Source organism: Bos grunniens, chromosome 11, assembly GCF_055505025.1.
Source record: "Bos grunniens cultivar Pamir isolate PY7600 chromosome 11, Bosgru_T2T1.0, whole genome shotgun sequence".
NCBI lineage: Eukaryota > Metazoa > Chordata > Mammalia > Artiodactyla > Bovidae > Bos > Bos grunniens.
Genome location: NC_141175.1, coordinates 2,604,259 through 2,614,016, shown reverse-complemented (window position 1 = coordinate 2,614,016; position 9,758 = coordinate 2,604,259). Strand labels below are relative to the sequence as shown.

Sequence of the window (9,758 nt, the reverse complement as noted above, 5' to 3'; positions counted from 1 at the left end):
TTTCATATTCTATTTGTTTGTTTTTGGCTGAGCTGGGTGTGTGTTGCTGTGTGGGCTTTCTCTAGTCGCGGCGAGCGGGGCTACTCTCCAGTTAACCGTGCGCCGGCTTTTCGTTTCAGCGGCTTCTCTCGGGGAGCGCAGACCAGCGCAAGCAGCTTCAGTACCTGCGGTGCTCAGGCTTAGCCGTCCCACGGTGTGTGGAATCTTCCCGGGCCTGGGATGGAACCCGTGTCCCCTGCATCGGCAGGTAGATTCTTAACCACTGGACCAGCAGGGAGTCCCAGGGGCTTTTGTATATTCCAGCAGCCCGGTAGGTTCTGGGTGACAGGAAGGAAGACGGGACCGGTGGGTCGTGGGGTCGCGGCCCCATTGTCCTGCTGTGTGCACCACGTCCCACCACCGGCCCCTGGGAACATCCTGCCAGGCCCTGTGTTGGCGAGGGAGATGCCTGTGAGGTCTTGGCGAGTGCTGTTGGCAGAGGCCGTGTGGACGGGAGAGGTGAACCCACTTCTGGAACACAGATCAACACAGGAAGGCACGTGGCCTCCGGGGCAGAAGGTCGGAGGGGTTTTGACAGACTCGCCTGGACACAGGGGTGCTGGGCGGTTGCGCGCCATCAGCAGCACCCTCAGCGGTAGTGGCAGAGGCTACCGCAGCGTCGGGGGCAGGAGCCGCGGGTGGTTGGGCAGGTGCAGAGTCTAGCCCGTGAGCACACTGCTCTTGCCCTCACTGTTCGAGCACTGGGTGGTGGGCAGAGAGGCTCGCTGACCCCCCACGGGCTAGCATCCTGACCTCCCCCGAGCTGTGCTCACACCAGCGCCCCCCAGAGGCCATTGCCTGCAGACCAGCCCACCCGCTTCTCCCCAAAACCCCCAGGTCTCTGACCTTCAGTTGTCTCCTAACACACTGCTGGCCCCATGCCCCCAAAGCACTGTAGACTCTACTCTCCTGCCGCTTCTCAGCCACGCAAAGCTGATGGCAAACACTGCCTGAAGCTCTATCAGGGGGCCCCACCCCCCAAGTGGAGGCGGGGCTGGGTCACGGCGGGCGGCGCTGTGGTCCTGACACGCGAGAGTCACCAGCCAGTGGATGGGGTGCGTGGAAATTGCACCTTTAGGAAACCATGACGTGCACACCGAGAAGGAAGGCTGAGTGGCTGTGCCCTGGAGGAGTGGCCGGATACACTTCACCCCCACTGTGGTCTCATCATGTACTGAATGGTGCAAATCCGCAGCTATTTTTTATTGTTTGGTAATACTTTCAAAATTTTGCAACAAACCCATTCAGCGGGCAACCAGCGGATACATAAAAATCACACTTGACAAAACGATGAATTTTTATTTCCTTTTCTCAAGAGAGTGGAGCATTTAACTTGGATGAAATAGGATACTGGATGTTGAACTCCGGGTGGGGCAGTGGCTAGAGCACTGAGTGCTCAGGAAGCAGAGAGCATGACCATGGGCATGGCGCCAGCTGGTCGTCAGTGGGCGGTCATCAGGGGGTGGTCACCAGGGGGCGGTCTCCAGGGGGCGGTCACCAGGGGGTGGTCATCAGGGGGTGGTCACCAGAGGGCGGTCACCAGGGGGCGATCACCAGGGGGCGGTCTCCAGGGGGCGGTCACCAGGGGGTGGTATCAGTGGGTGGTCACCAGGGGACGGTCTCCAGTGGGCGGTCTCCAGTGGGCGGTCACCAGTGGGCGGTCGCCTGGAGACTGGAGGCAACAGCACAGATGCAGCCGCGGCTCAGGGACACGCGGCTCCGTAGCCTGTCGTTTTCCTCAGAGAGGGTGTTTGTTCTTCAAATTTAATTTTGCTGTTTGTTTTTCATCCTGAGTCTTGTGCACACGTGCTTAGAAGAAATTTCCAAGCCATCGAGTGATGCCTGTTTAGATTGGCTCCATCAGTCATCTGAAGCAAGAAATCAGTTAAATTAATTCCAAAAATGTTTTGATTTTTTTAAATCCAGTGGATAGACTATAGGTAAAGCATATGGAAATTCATTGGAACAAATGTGAAACATCTGATGTGCTGCCAATCCTGGTGCAAATTCAGTGAAAACAAAACAGACTCTTCAACACTGAAGTTTTGTTCGTTTTGAAAGTAATTACAAGGAGATGAATTTGGGAGGATCATAGCACTCTGCTAAAAACATGCAATATTTTGACTAACTTAAGCCAAAACTATGGTTTTTCCAGTAGACATGTACAGATGTGAGAGCTGGACCATAAAGAAAATTGAGCCCCGAAAAAATGATGCTTTTCAATTTTGGTGTTGGAAAAGACTCTTGAGAGTCTCTTGGACAGCAAGGAGATCAAACCAGTCAATCGTAAAGGAAATCAACCCTGAATATTCATGGGAAGGACTGATGCTGAAGCTGAAACTCCAGTACTTTGGCCACTTGATGTGAAGAGCCGACTCATTGGAAAAGACCCCGATGCTGGGACAGATTGAAGGAGGAGGAGTAGGGGGCGACAGAGGATGAGATGGTTGGATGGCATCACGGACTCAATTGATATGAATTTGAGCAAACTCCAGGAGGGAGTGAATGACCAGGGAGCCTGGTGTGCTGCAGTCCATGGGGTCACAAAGAGTCAGACACAACTTAGCAACTGTACAACAACAAGGAAACCAATTATTACTGGGAACTGGTTGTGGTTTGCACAAAATTCCTCATTGCATTTAAGCCAGCTTGATGGGCAGCCAATAAATGCAGAAGGTAGAGTCCTTCAAATATATAGAGATTTATATATTTTTATATATTAGCACAAATATGCAGACTTATATATACACACAAATACACAGAATAAAGTGAACCGTAACATTTGTTTCAAAGGCAATGTGCCGTTAAAGAAAAAGCCATTCAGGATATCCGTGTGTGCTTTCTGTCTGCTGCCTGTCATCTGAGTTCAGGGTTGTTGGGGCCATCCAAGAGTTACCTGATGGTACTGGATGTTTTGGAAAAGGAGTCTTCTGCGACTGATTGAAATTTGCTTGGACAGCTTTAAACAAAGGATTTGACAAACTGAGCCAAGGCATGTGAGCTTTTGAATCTTTCAAGAATTGTGATGATTGAAAACAAAGTTTGCAGAGTTGAGGCTGCTGATATATGCTGGTTGCTGTGAAAGCAAAGGCAGCAACAAACACTTTTAACTTGAGGGCTCAGACAGCGTAAGATCCGATTTCAGATTGTACAACTGTGCTTCGGAAGATCGTACTTGTGGGAAGAATGTTTTGAGGGTGCTCTTAGGTTTAATTGGATAAATTTATATCCTGAAGCTAAGTGGGACAAAATGGAGAGAGCTGTTCAAAAGAGTCATATGTGGGGACTACCCACTTGAATTTGCCCATAAATACATCTGCTGACAAAAGGCGTTCTGAACAGAGATGCACCTGAGAGAATATTTGGGCAGAAAATGTGCACTTTCCAGCGAAACAAACAAATAAAACCTGAGATTGCGAAAATCCTCCCTCCCGCAGGAACGGCGCTGAGCATACCAGGCATCTCAGCATTTTTCAAGGATGTATTTTCTCAAATAAAAATACTAGGGCTTACCTGTTGGCTCAGACGGTAAAGAACCTGCCTGCAAGGCAGGAGCCCTGGGTTTGATTCCTGGGTTGGAAAGATCCCCTGGAGTAAGGGAATGGCCACCCACTCCAGCATCCCTGCCTGGAGAATCCCATGCACAGAGGAGCCTGGTGGGCTGCATACAGTCCATGGAGTCACAAAGGGTCAAATACTGCTGAGCAACTAACACCTTTACTTTCTTTTTTCCACAGAGAAAGGGCTGGTGAAGGCCTCAAGGAATTCACATTAATTCACACAAATTTGAATGATTTGCCAGAAATTTTAAACATAAAAAGTAAGCGCAAACTGGAATAGACACCAGTGACGCACGTTAGAACGTGTTGCCGAGAAGGGGATGGACCCAGGATTATAAATACACGCACTTTACTTCACTTTCATGTGCTCAGTTATGTTTTCCTATTTGTAGAAAGCATTTTAGTTTTGGAAAGAGTTGCGGAATCGAACTATTTTGCAGCGCCTCCGCTACAATACAACTAACTTGCAGGTGAGCACGCACAGCCAGCCTGGGGAACTTTGCTTCCGGCTAGTTCCCTGCTGCGGGGGTATCCGTGTTTATAATCCCTGGTTCAGGGCCAGGCGCTCAGCTCAGCTCCTCAGCCGTGCGGATCTCTAACACCGGTGTTTATTTTAACTTGATCTTAAAAAGAATGTTTTTTTCATGAAATTGCTACCAAACGTTCAAGTTTATGGGAATGAACTCCACTTTCCCGAGGCCCCCTCTAGCCCTTTCTCTGTGAGCCATTGTGTTTTCTTTCCAGGCACAGCCTCTTGACGCGGCTTCCCAGGTAAAGGGCCCGCCCACCTGTGAGTGCAGGAGACCCTCGTTCTGTCCCTGGATCAGGAAGATCCCCTGGAGGAGGAAATGTCAACGCACTCCAGGATTCTTGCCTGGAGAATCCCACAGACAGAGGAGCCTGGCAGGCTACAGTCCACGGGGTTGCAGGAGTCAGACACAACTGAAGCGGCTGAGCACGTGCTCTTGAGAGAGGCTGGGGTGCCCTGTGAGGGGGACAGATCCGCGTCCCCACGGCCAAGCTCAGGGAGAGAGGTGGTGTTGGCCTTGCCACCCTCTGCATCGTCTGGGGAGCATCTCCATGTAAGCTCCATCTCTGCACTTGTGGCCCCAGGGGAGCAGGCCCCTTCGGGTCAGACAGGCCTCTCTATGTGTCCCTGTAGCCAGGACCCCATGGCCTCCAGATACACTTGAATGGATGAATTAATGAATGATTAGCCTCCTGCCTCAGGGGCTCTTGCTGACGCCCTCCCCCTCTTCTGTCCCTTGACTCAGCCCCAACATACCCACCCCCCAGGGGCTCCTTGTCTGGGGGCCAAGTGGGCTTCCGTCCAGGCTACTGGAGACCTCCACCTGAGGAAGACAGCTCCACGAGGGGTTCCCTGATGCTCCCTCCGGGTGCAGACCCTGACACCCCCAGAGCAGGCTCCCATCACCCCTCCCAGAGGCCTCTGTCTGCAGGGGCCACAGGTCCCGCACAGAGCCTGAACACCTGGGGAGGTCCCCGCGGCCTCTGCTTTCTGGGCTCCGGCCTGACTCAGCCTCTGCTGTGCTGCCTCCTTCTTCTTGCAAGGAGTAGGCTCTGGCCCTTTCCTCTGCGCCCAAGTGCACGGGAGAGGGCGACTGCCAGCCTTAGGTTTGGGGGGAACAGAGGGCTATGGTGCTGGAGAAGACTCCTGAGAGTCCCTTGGACTGCAAGGAGATCCAACCAGTCCATCCTAAAGATCAGTCCTGGGTGTTCATTGGAAGGACTGATGTTGAAGCTGAAACTCCAAACTTTGGCCACCTGATGCGAAGAGCTGATTCATATGAAAAGACCCTGCTTCTGGGAAAGATTGAGGGTGGGAGAAGAGGGGGACGACAGAGGATAAGATGGTTGGATGGCATCACCAACTCAATGGACATGAGTTTGGGTAAACTCCGGGAGTTGGTGATGGACAGGGAGGCCTGGCATTCTGCGGTTCATGTGGTTGCAAAGAGTTGGACATGACTGAGCTACTGAACTGAACTGAACTGAAGGCTGGTTGCTCCTTGTTCTGAGCTTCTGGTGATAGAGGATGGAGCTGGCTTCAGGACAAAGGGGCCTCAGGGTGGGAAGGGTTCCAGAAGGCAGGGTGGGCCCGGATCTCGGATGTGGTTGCTGGGGGAGGACAGTACTCTTCGCTGCGGGGCCGGTGGGCCGGGCCCCTGCGAGGATGGAGCAGGCGGGTGTTCAGCTGATGTGGCCGTGGGGCCTGGACCCAGCCTGGCTCTTTCCTGCTCTCAGAGCCCAGAGCTCACCCAGGCTCCTTCTGCGGCAGCAGAGGGCAGGGCCTGAGCTGGGGAGACCATCTCTGGGAGGTGGAGGGCGGAGGTGGGGACGTGGCGTCTACAGCTCTTGCCGGCCGGCCGGCTGGTCTGTGGGAGGCCTGGCCGGGTGACTCATCGGAGCTGAGCGGAACAGGGCCCAGCTGTTCCCAGAGCCACCGGGAGGTCCCTGTGTTGCAAGCTGAGCGGGGAGGGGGCAGGCCGGCACTCCCACCTGCTGACCTCCCTGGGAAAGGCTGCCACAGGCCCCGCACCAGGGGTCCAGCCTGCAGTGCCCGGCCCTGAGAACCTGAGCCTCTGGGTGCCAGACCCAGGAGGCCCTGGGTGCACAGCATGGCCAGGCCCCTGGTCGGGTCTGCAGAGCTGGACTATGCTGGCTGTTCCTCCTCATATGGGGCCTGCGATGAGGAAACCTAGGTGCCCAGAAAATCAAGTAACAGGCCCAAGGCCCCGAGGTCCCTGGGGCTGGAGCCCAGAGTTTTCTGAGAATCCACCACTGCTATCTGCTCTGGGAGCTGTGGTCCAACCCAGGGGGCAAATGCCTGGGAGGGGCCAGTGCCCCCTCCAGACACACGAAGGAGGGTGCTTCTACCCCCTAGCAGGAGGCAGCCTCTGGGAGCTTCTGTCCCCAGCCCCTGGCAGACCTCCCACCTGATCAGAATCGATGGGTCTTGTGATGTTCGAGTCTCCAGCCCCCCAGGGCTGCAGGAGCCCACACCCCATCGTGAGCCGTGAATGCCCAGGCTGGACACTGGATCCCAGATGTCCCTGTCCCCAGCCGAGCTCACACCCGGAAGCCGCCCCCCGACCAGTCCCAGGTCCACCCCTGACCCTGTCCTCACCCTACTCCTTCCCTGTGAAGTCCCGGTGACTCCGGGCTCGCAGCCGGCTTGCTCGAACCTCCACCCCCACCATGCTGTGGCTCCTCCTCTGTGTCTGCACCTCCTCTTACAAGGACGCCGGTCATCGGGTTGAGGGCCATCCTGACCCAGGAGGAGCGTGTCTCCAGCCTTAACTCATTGTCTGCACAGACCCTGTTTCCCGGAGTCACAGTCTGAGGCTCTGGGTGGTCGCACATTGGAGGGGATGTCAGTCTACCTGCTGCTGCTGCTAAGTCGCTTCAGTCGTGTCTGACTCTGTGCAACCCCATAGACGGCGGCCCACCAGGCTCCCCTGTCCCTGGGATTCTCCAGGCAAGAACACTGGAGTGGGATGCCATGTCCTTCTCCTACTTTCTTACAAAGAAGCAGAGTCAGTCAGAGGACGCAGGAAGCAAGGCTCCCTTGGCTTCCTGCTTGCAGGCCCCTCATCGACAGGTGTGTTAATATTACCTGGCTGGATCCTTGTGACACACGAGGCATCATTGTTTGCATACATTCAGGGCCCATTGAGACTGTCCACGTATTCCCACTCTTCTATGCTCACCATCTCTGCTTACAAACATCCTTCCCCTGGAGCCACGTCGGGCACGCCTGGAATCCACCCTTTAGGATTTCCTGCAGAGACAGTCTGATGCTGGTAACTTTCTCCACGTTCCTGGTCCTGAAAATGTGTTTATTTGGCCCTCGTTCTTGGAAAGCATTTTCACTGGGTATTTTTTTTCAGGTCATGGAGGTGGCCTTTCACGGGCTTCTGGTTTTCTTTCCTGCTGGACAAGTCAACCGTCAGCGTTACTCACCAGAAAGCAATCTGTCTCCTTCTTTGGCTGCTTTTCAAATACGTTTGACCTTTGAACACCACGGGGGTTAGGCGAACCAACCACCGCACCGTTGAAAATTCAAGTAACTTTTGACCTCCCCAGAGCCTGGCTCCTAATAGCTTACTGCTGGCAGAATCATATGATAACCTGGTCAGTTACGTGTATTTTTATATCATATGTACTGTATACGGCACTTTTTTTTTTTTTAAAATAAAGTAAGCTAGGAAGAGAAAATGTCATTCAGAAACTTGTAAGGAAAAGAACATACATTTAGAGTACGGGACTGCGTTCATCAATTCTGTAAGTCTACATCATCTGTGTACAGGACGAGGCATCTGCCAGGACTGACGTGAGTGCTGTCTTATACGATACAGAGCACAGCACATGTCATATGCGTTACTAGAGTTGGACATTGACAATGAGAAGATCATGTGACAAAATCATAGATATTTTTATAGGTGTAACGATTCATGCGTTGATAACAAAGAAGCAACAGTAAGGTTCCTCTGTGGTCACCCTGTACCATCAACACAGCGGCTTCATGGTAACCTAACCTCGCACTCATGAATTTTTTTGCTTGTTTTTGTTTAGTTGCTAAGTTGTGTCCAACTCTTTTGCCATCCCGGAGACTGTCGACTGCCAGGCTCCTCTGTCTGTGCGACTTCCCAGGCAAGAATAGTGGAACGCATTGCCATTTTCTTCTCCAGGGGAGCTTCCCGACCCAGGGATCAAACCCACGTCTCCTGCATTGGCAGGCGGATTCTTTGCCACCTGAGCCGTCAGGGAAGCCCCAGCACTAACGGGTGAATCAGTATAAAGTGTTTATGACGTACGGGGAATTACCTGGGGGTCCAATGGTTAGGACTCGATGTTTTCACTGCTGTGGCCTGGGTCCTATTTCTGTTTGGGGAACTAAGATCCTTCAAGCCGTACAGTGTCCCTGCCCCCCAAAATGTTTATGACAAATAGTTCAGTTCAGTTCAGTTCAGTCGCTCAGTCATGTACGACTCTTTGTCACCCCATGGACTGCAGCACGCCAGGCTTCTCTGTCCATCACCAACTCCCAGAGCTTACTCAAACTCACATCCATCGAGTCGGCGATGCCATCCAACCATCTCATCCTCTGTCGTCCCCTTCTCCTCCTGCCCTCAATCTTTCCCAGCATTAGGGTCTCTTCCAATGAGTCAGCTCTTTGCATCAGGTGGCCAAAGTATTGGAGTTTCAGCTTCAGCATCAGTCCTTCCAATGAATATTCAGGACTGATTTTCTTCAGAATGGACTGGTTGGATCTCCTCGCAGTCCAAGGGACTCTCAAGAGTCTTCTCCAACACCACAGTTCAAAAGCATCAATTCTTCAGTGCTCAGCTTTCTTTATAGTCCAGCTCTCACATCCATACATGACTACTGGAGAAACCATAGCTTTGACTAGATGGATCTTTGTTGGCAAAGTAATGTTGGCAAAGCAGAGGCTTTTTAATATGCTGTCTAGGTTGGTTACAGCTTTTCTTCCAAGGACCAAGTGTCTTTTAATTTCATGGCTACAGTCACCATCTGCAGTGATTTTGGAGCTCCCTCCCCAAATAAAGTCAGCCACTGTTTCCCTATCTATTTGCCATGAAGTGATGGGACCAGATGCCACGATCTTAGTGTTCTGAATGTTGAATTTTAAGCCAACATTTTCACTCTTCTCTTTTACTTTCATCAAGAGGCTCTTTAGTTCTTTGTTTTCTGCCGTAAGGGTGGTGTCATCTGCGTATCTGAGGTTATTGATATTTCTCCTGGCAATCTTGATTCCAGCTTGTGCTTCATCAAGCCCGGCATTTCACGTGAGGTACTCTACATATAAGTTAAATAAGCTGGTAACCAGGAGCATTGTCAAAAAGCAATCCTATTTTGAAAGGAATCTTTTTTTTTTCTGAGTAGTAGTTCCCAATGATGGGATTAAAATGTTCCACGAGCCATACTGTAAACAGATGTGATGTCATCCAGGCTTTCTTGTTCCATGTACAGAACACAGGCAGAGTAGAGCTAGCGTCACTCATAAGGGCCCCGGGATCTCAGCTGGCGCGTGAGCACTGGCTTCAGCTTCAGGCCTGCAGCTGCGTTAGCCCCCAACACGAGTCAGCCTGCCCTTTGAAGCTTAGAAGCCAGGCA

At 52.4% G+C, this 9,758-nt stretch overlaps 1 long non-coding RNA gene across 1 annotated transcript; it reads right to left on the bottom strand.

Annotated features, from left to right (window-relative positions):
• Positions 1–1,318: 1,318 nt before the first annotated feature.
• Positions 1,319–7,376, bottom strand: LOC147362270 (uncharacterized). Its single transcript, XR_015135703.1, has 2 exons — positions 7,237–7,376; positions 1,319–1,907 (listed from the first exon to the last, which is right to left on the bottom strand). It is a non-coding gene; the product is annotated as an uncharacterized LOC147362270 (long non-coding RNA).
• Positions 7,377–9,758: the final 2,382 nt, after the last annotated feature.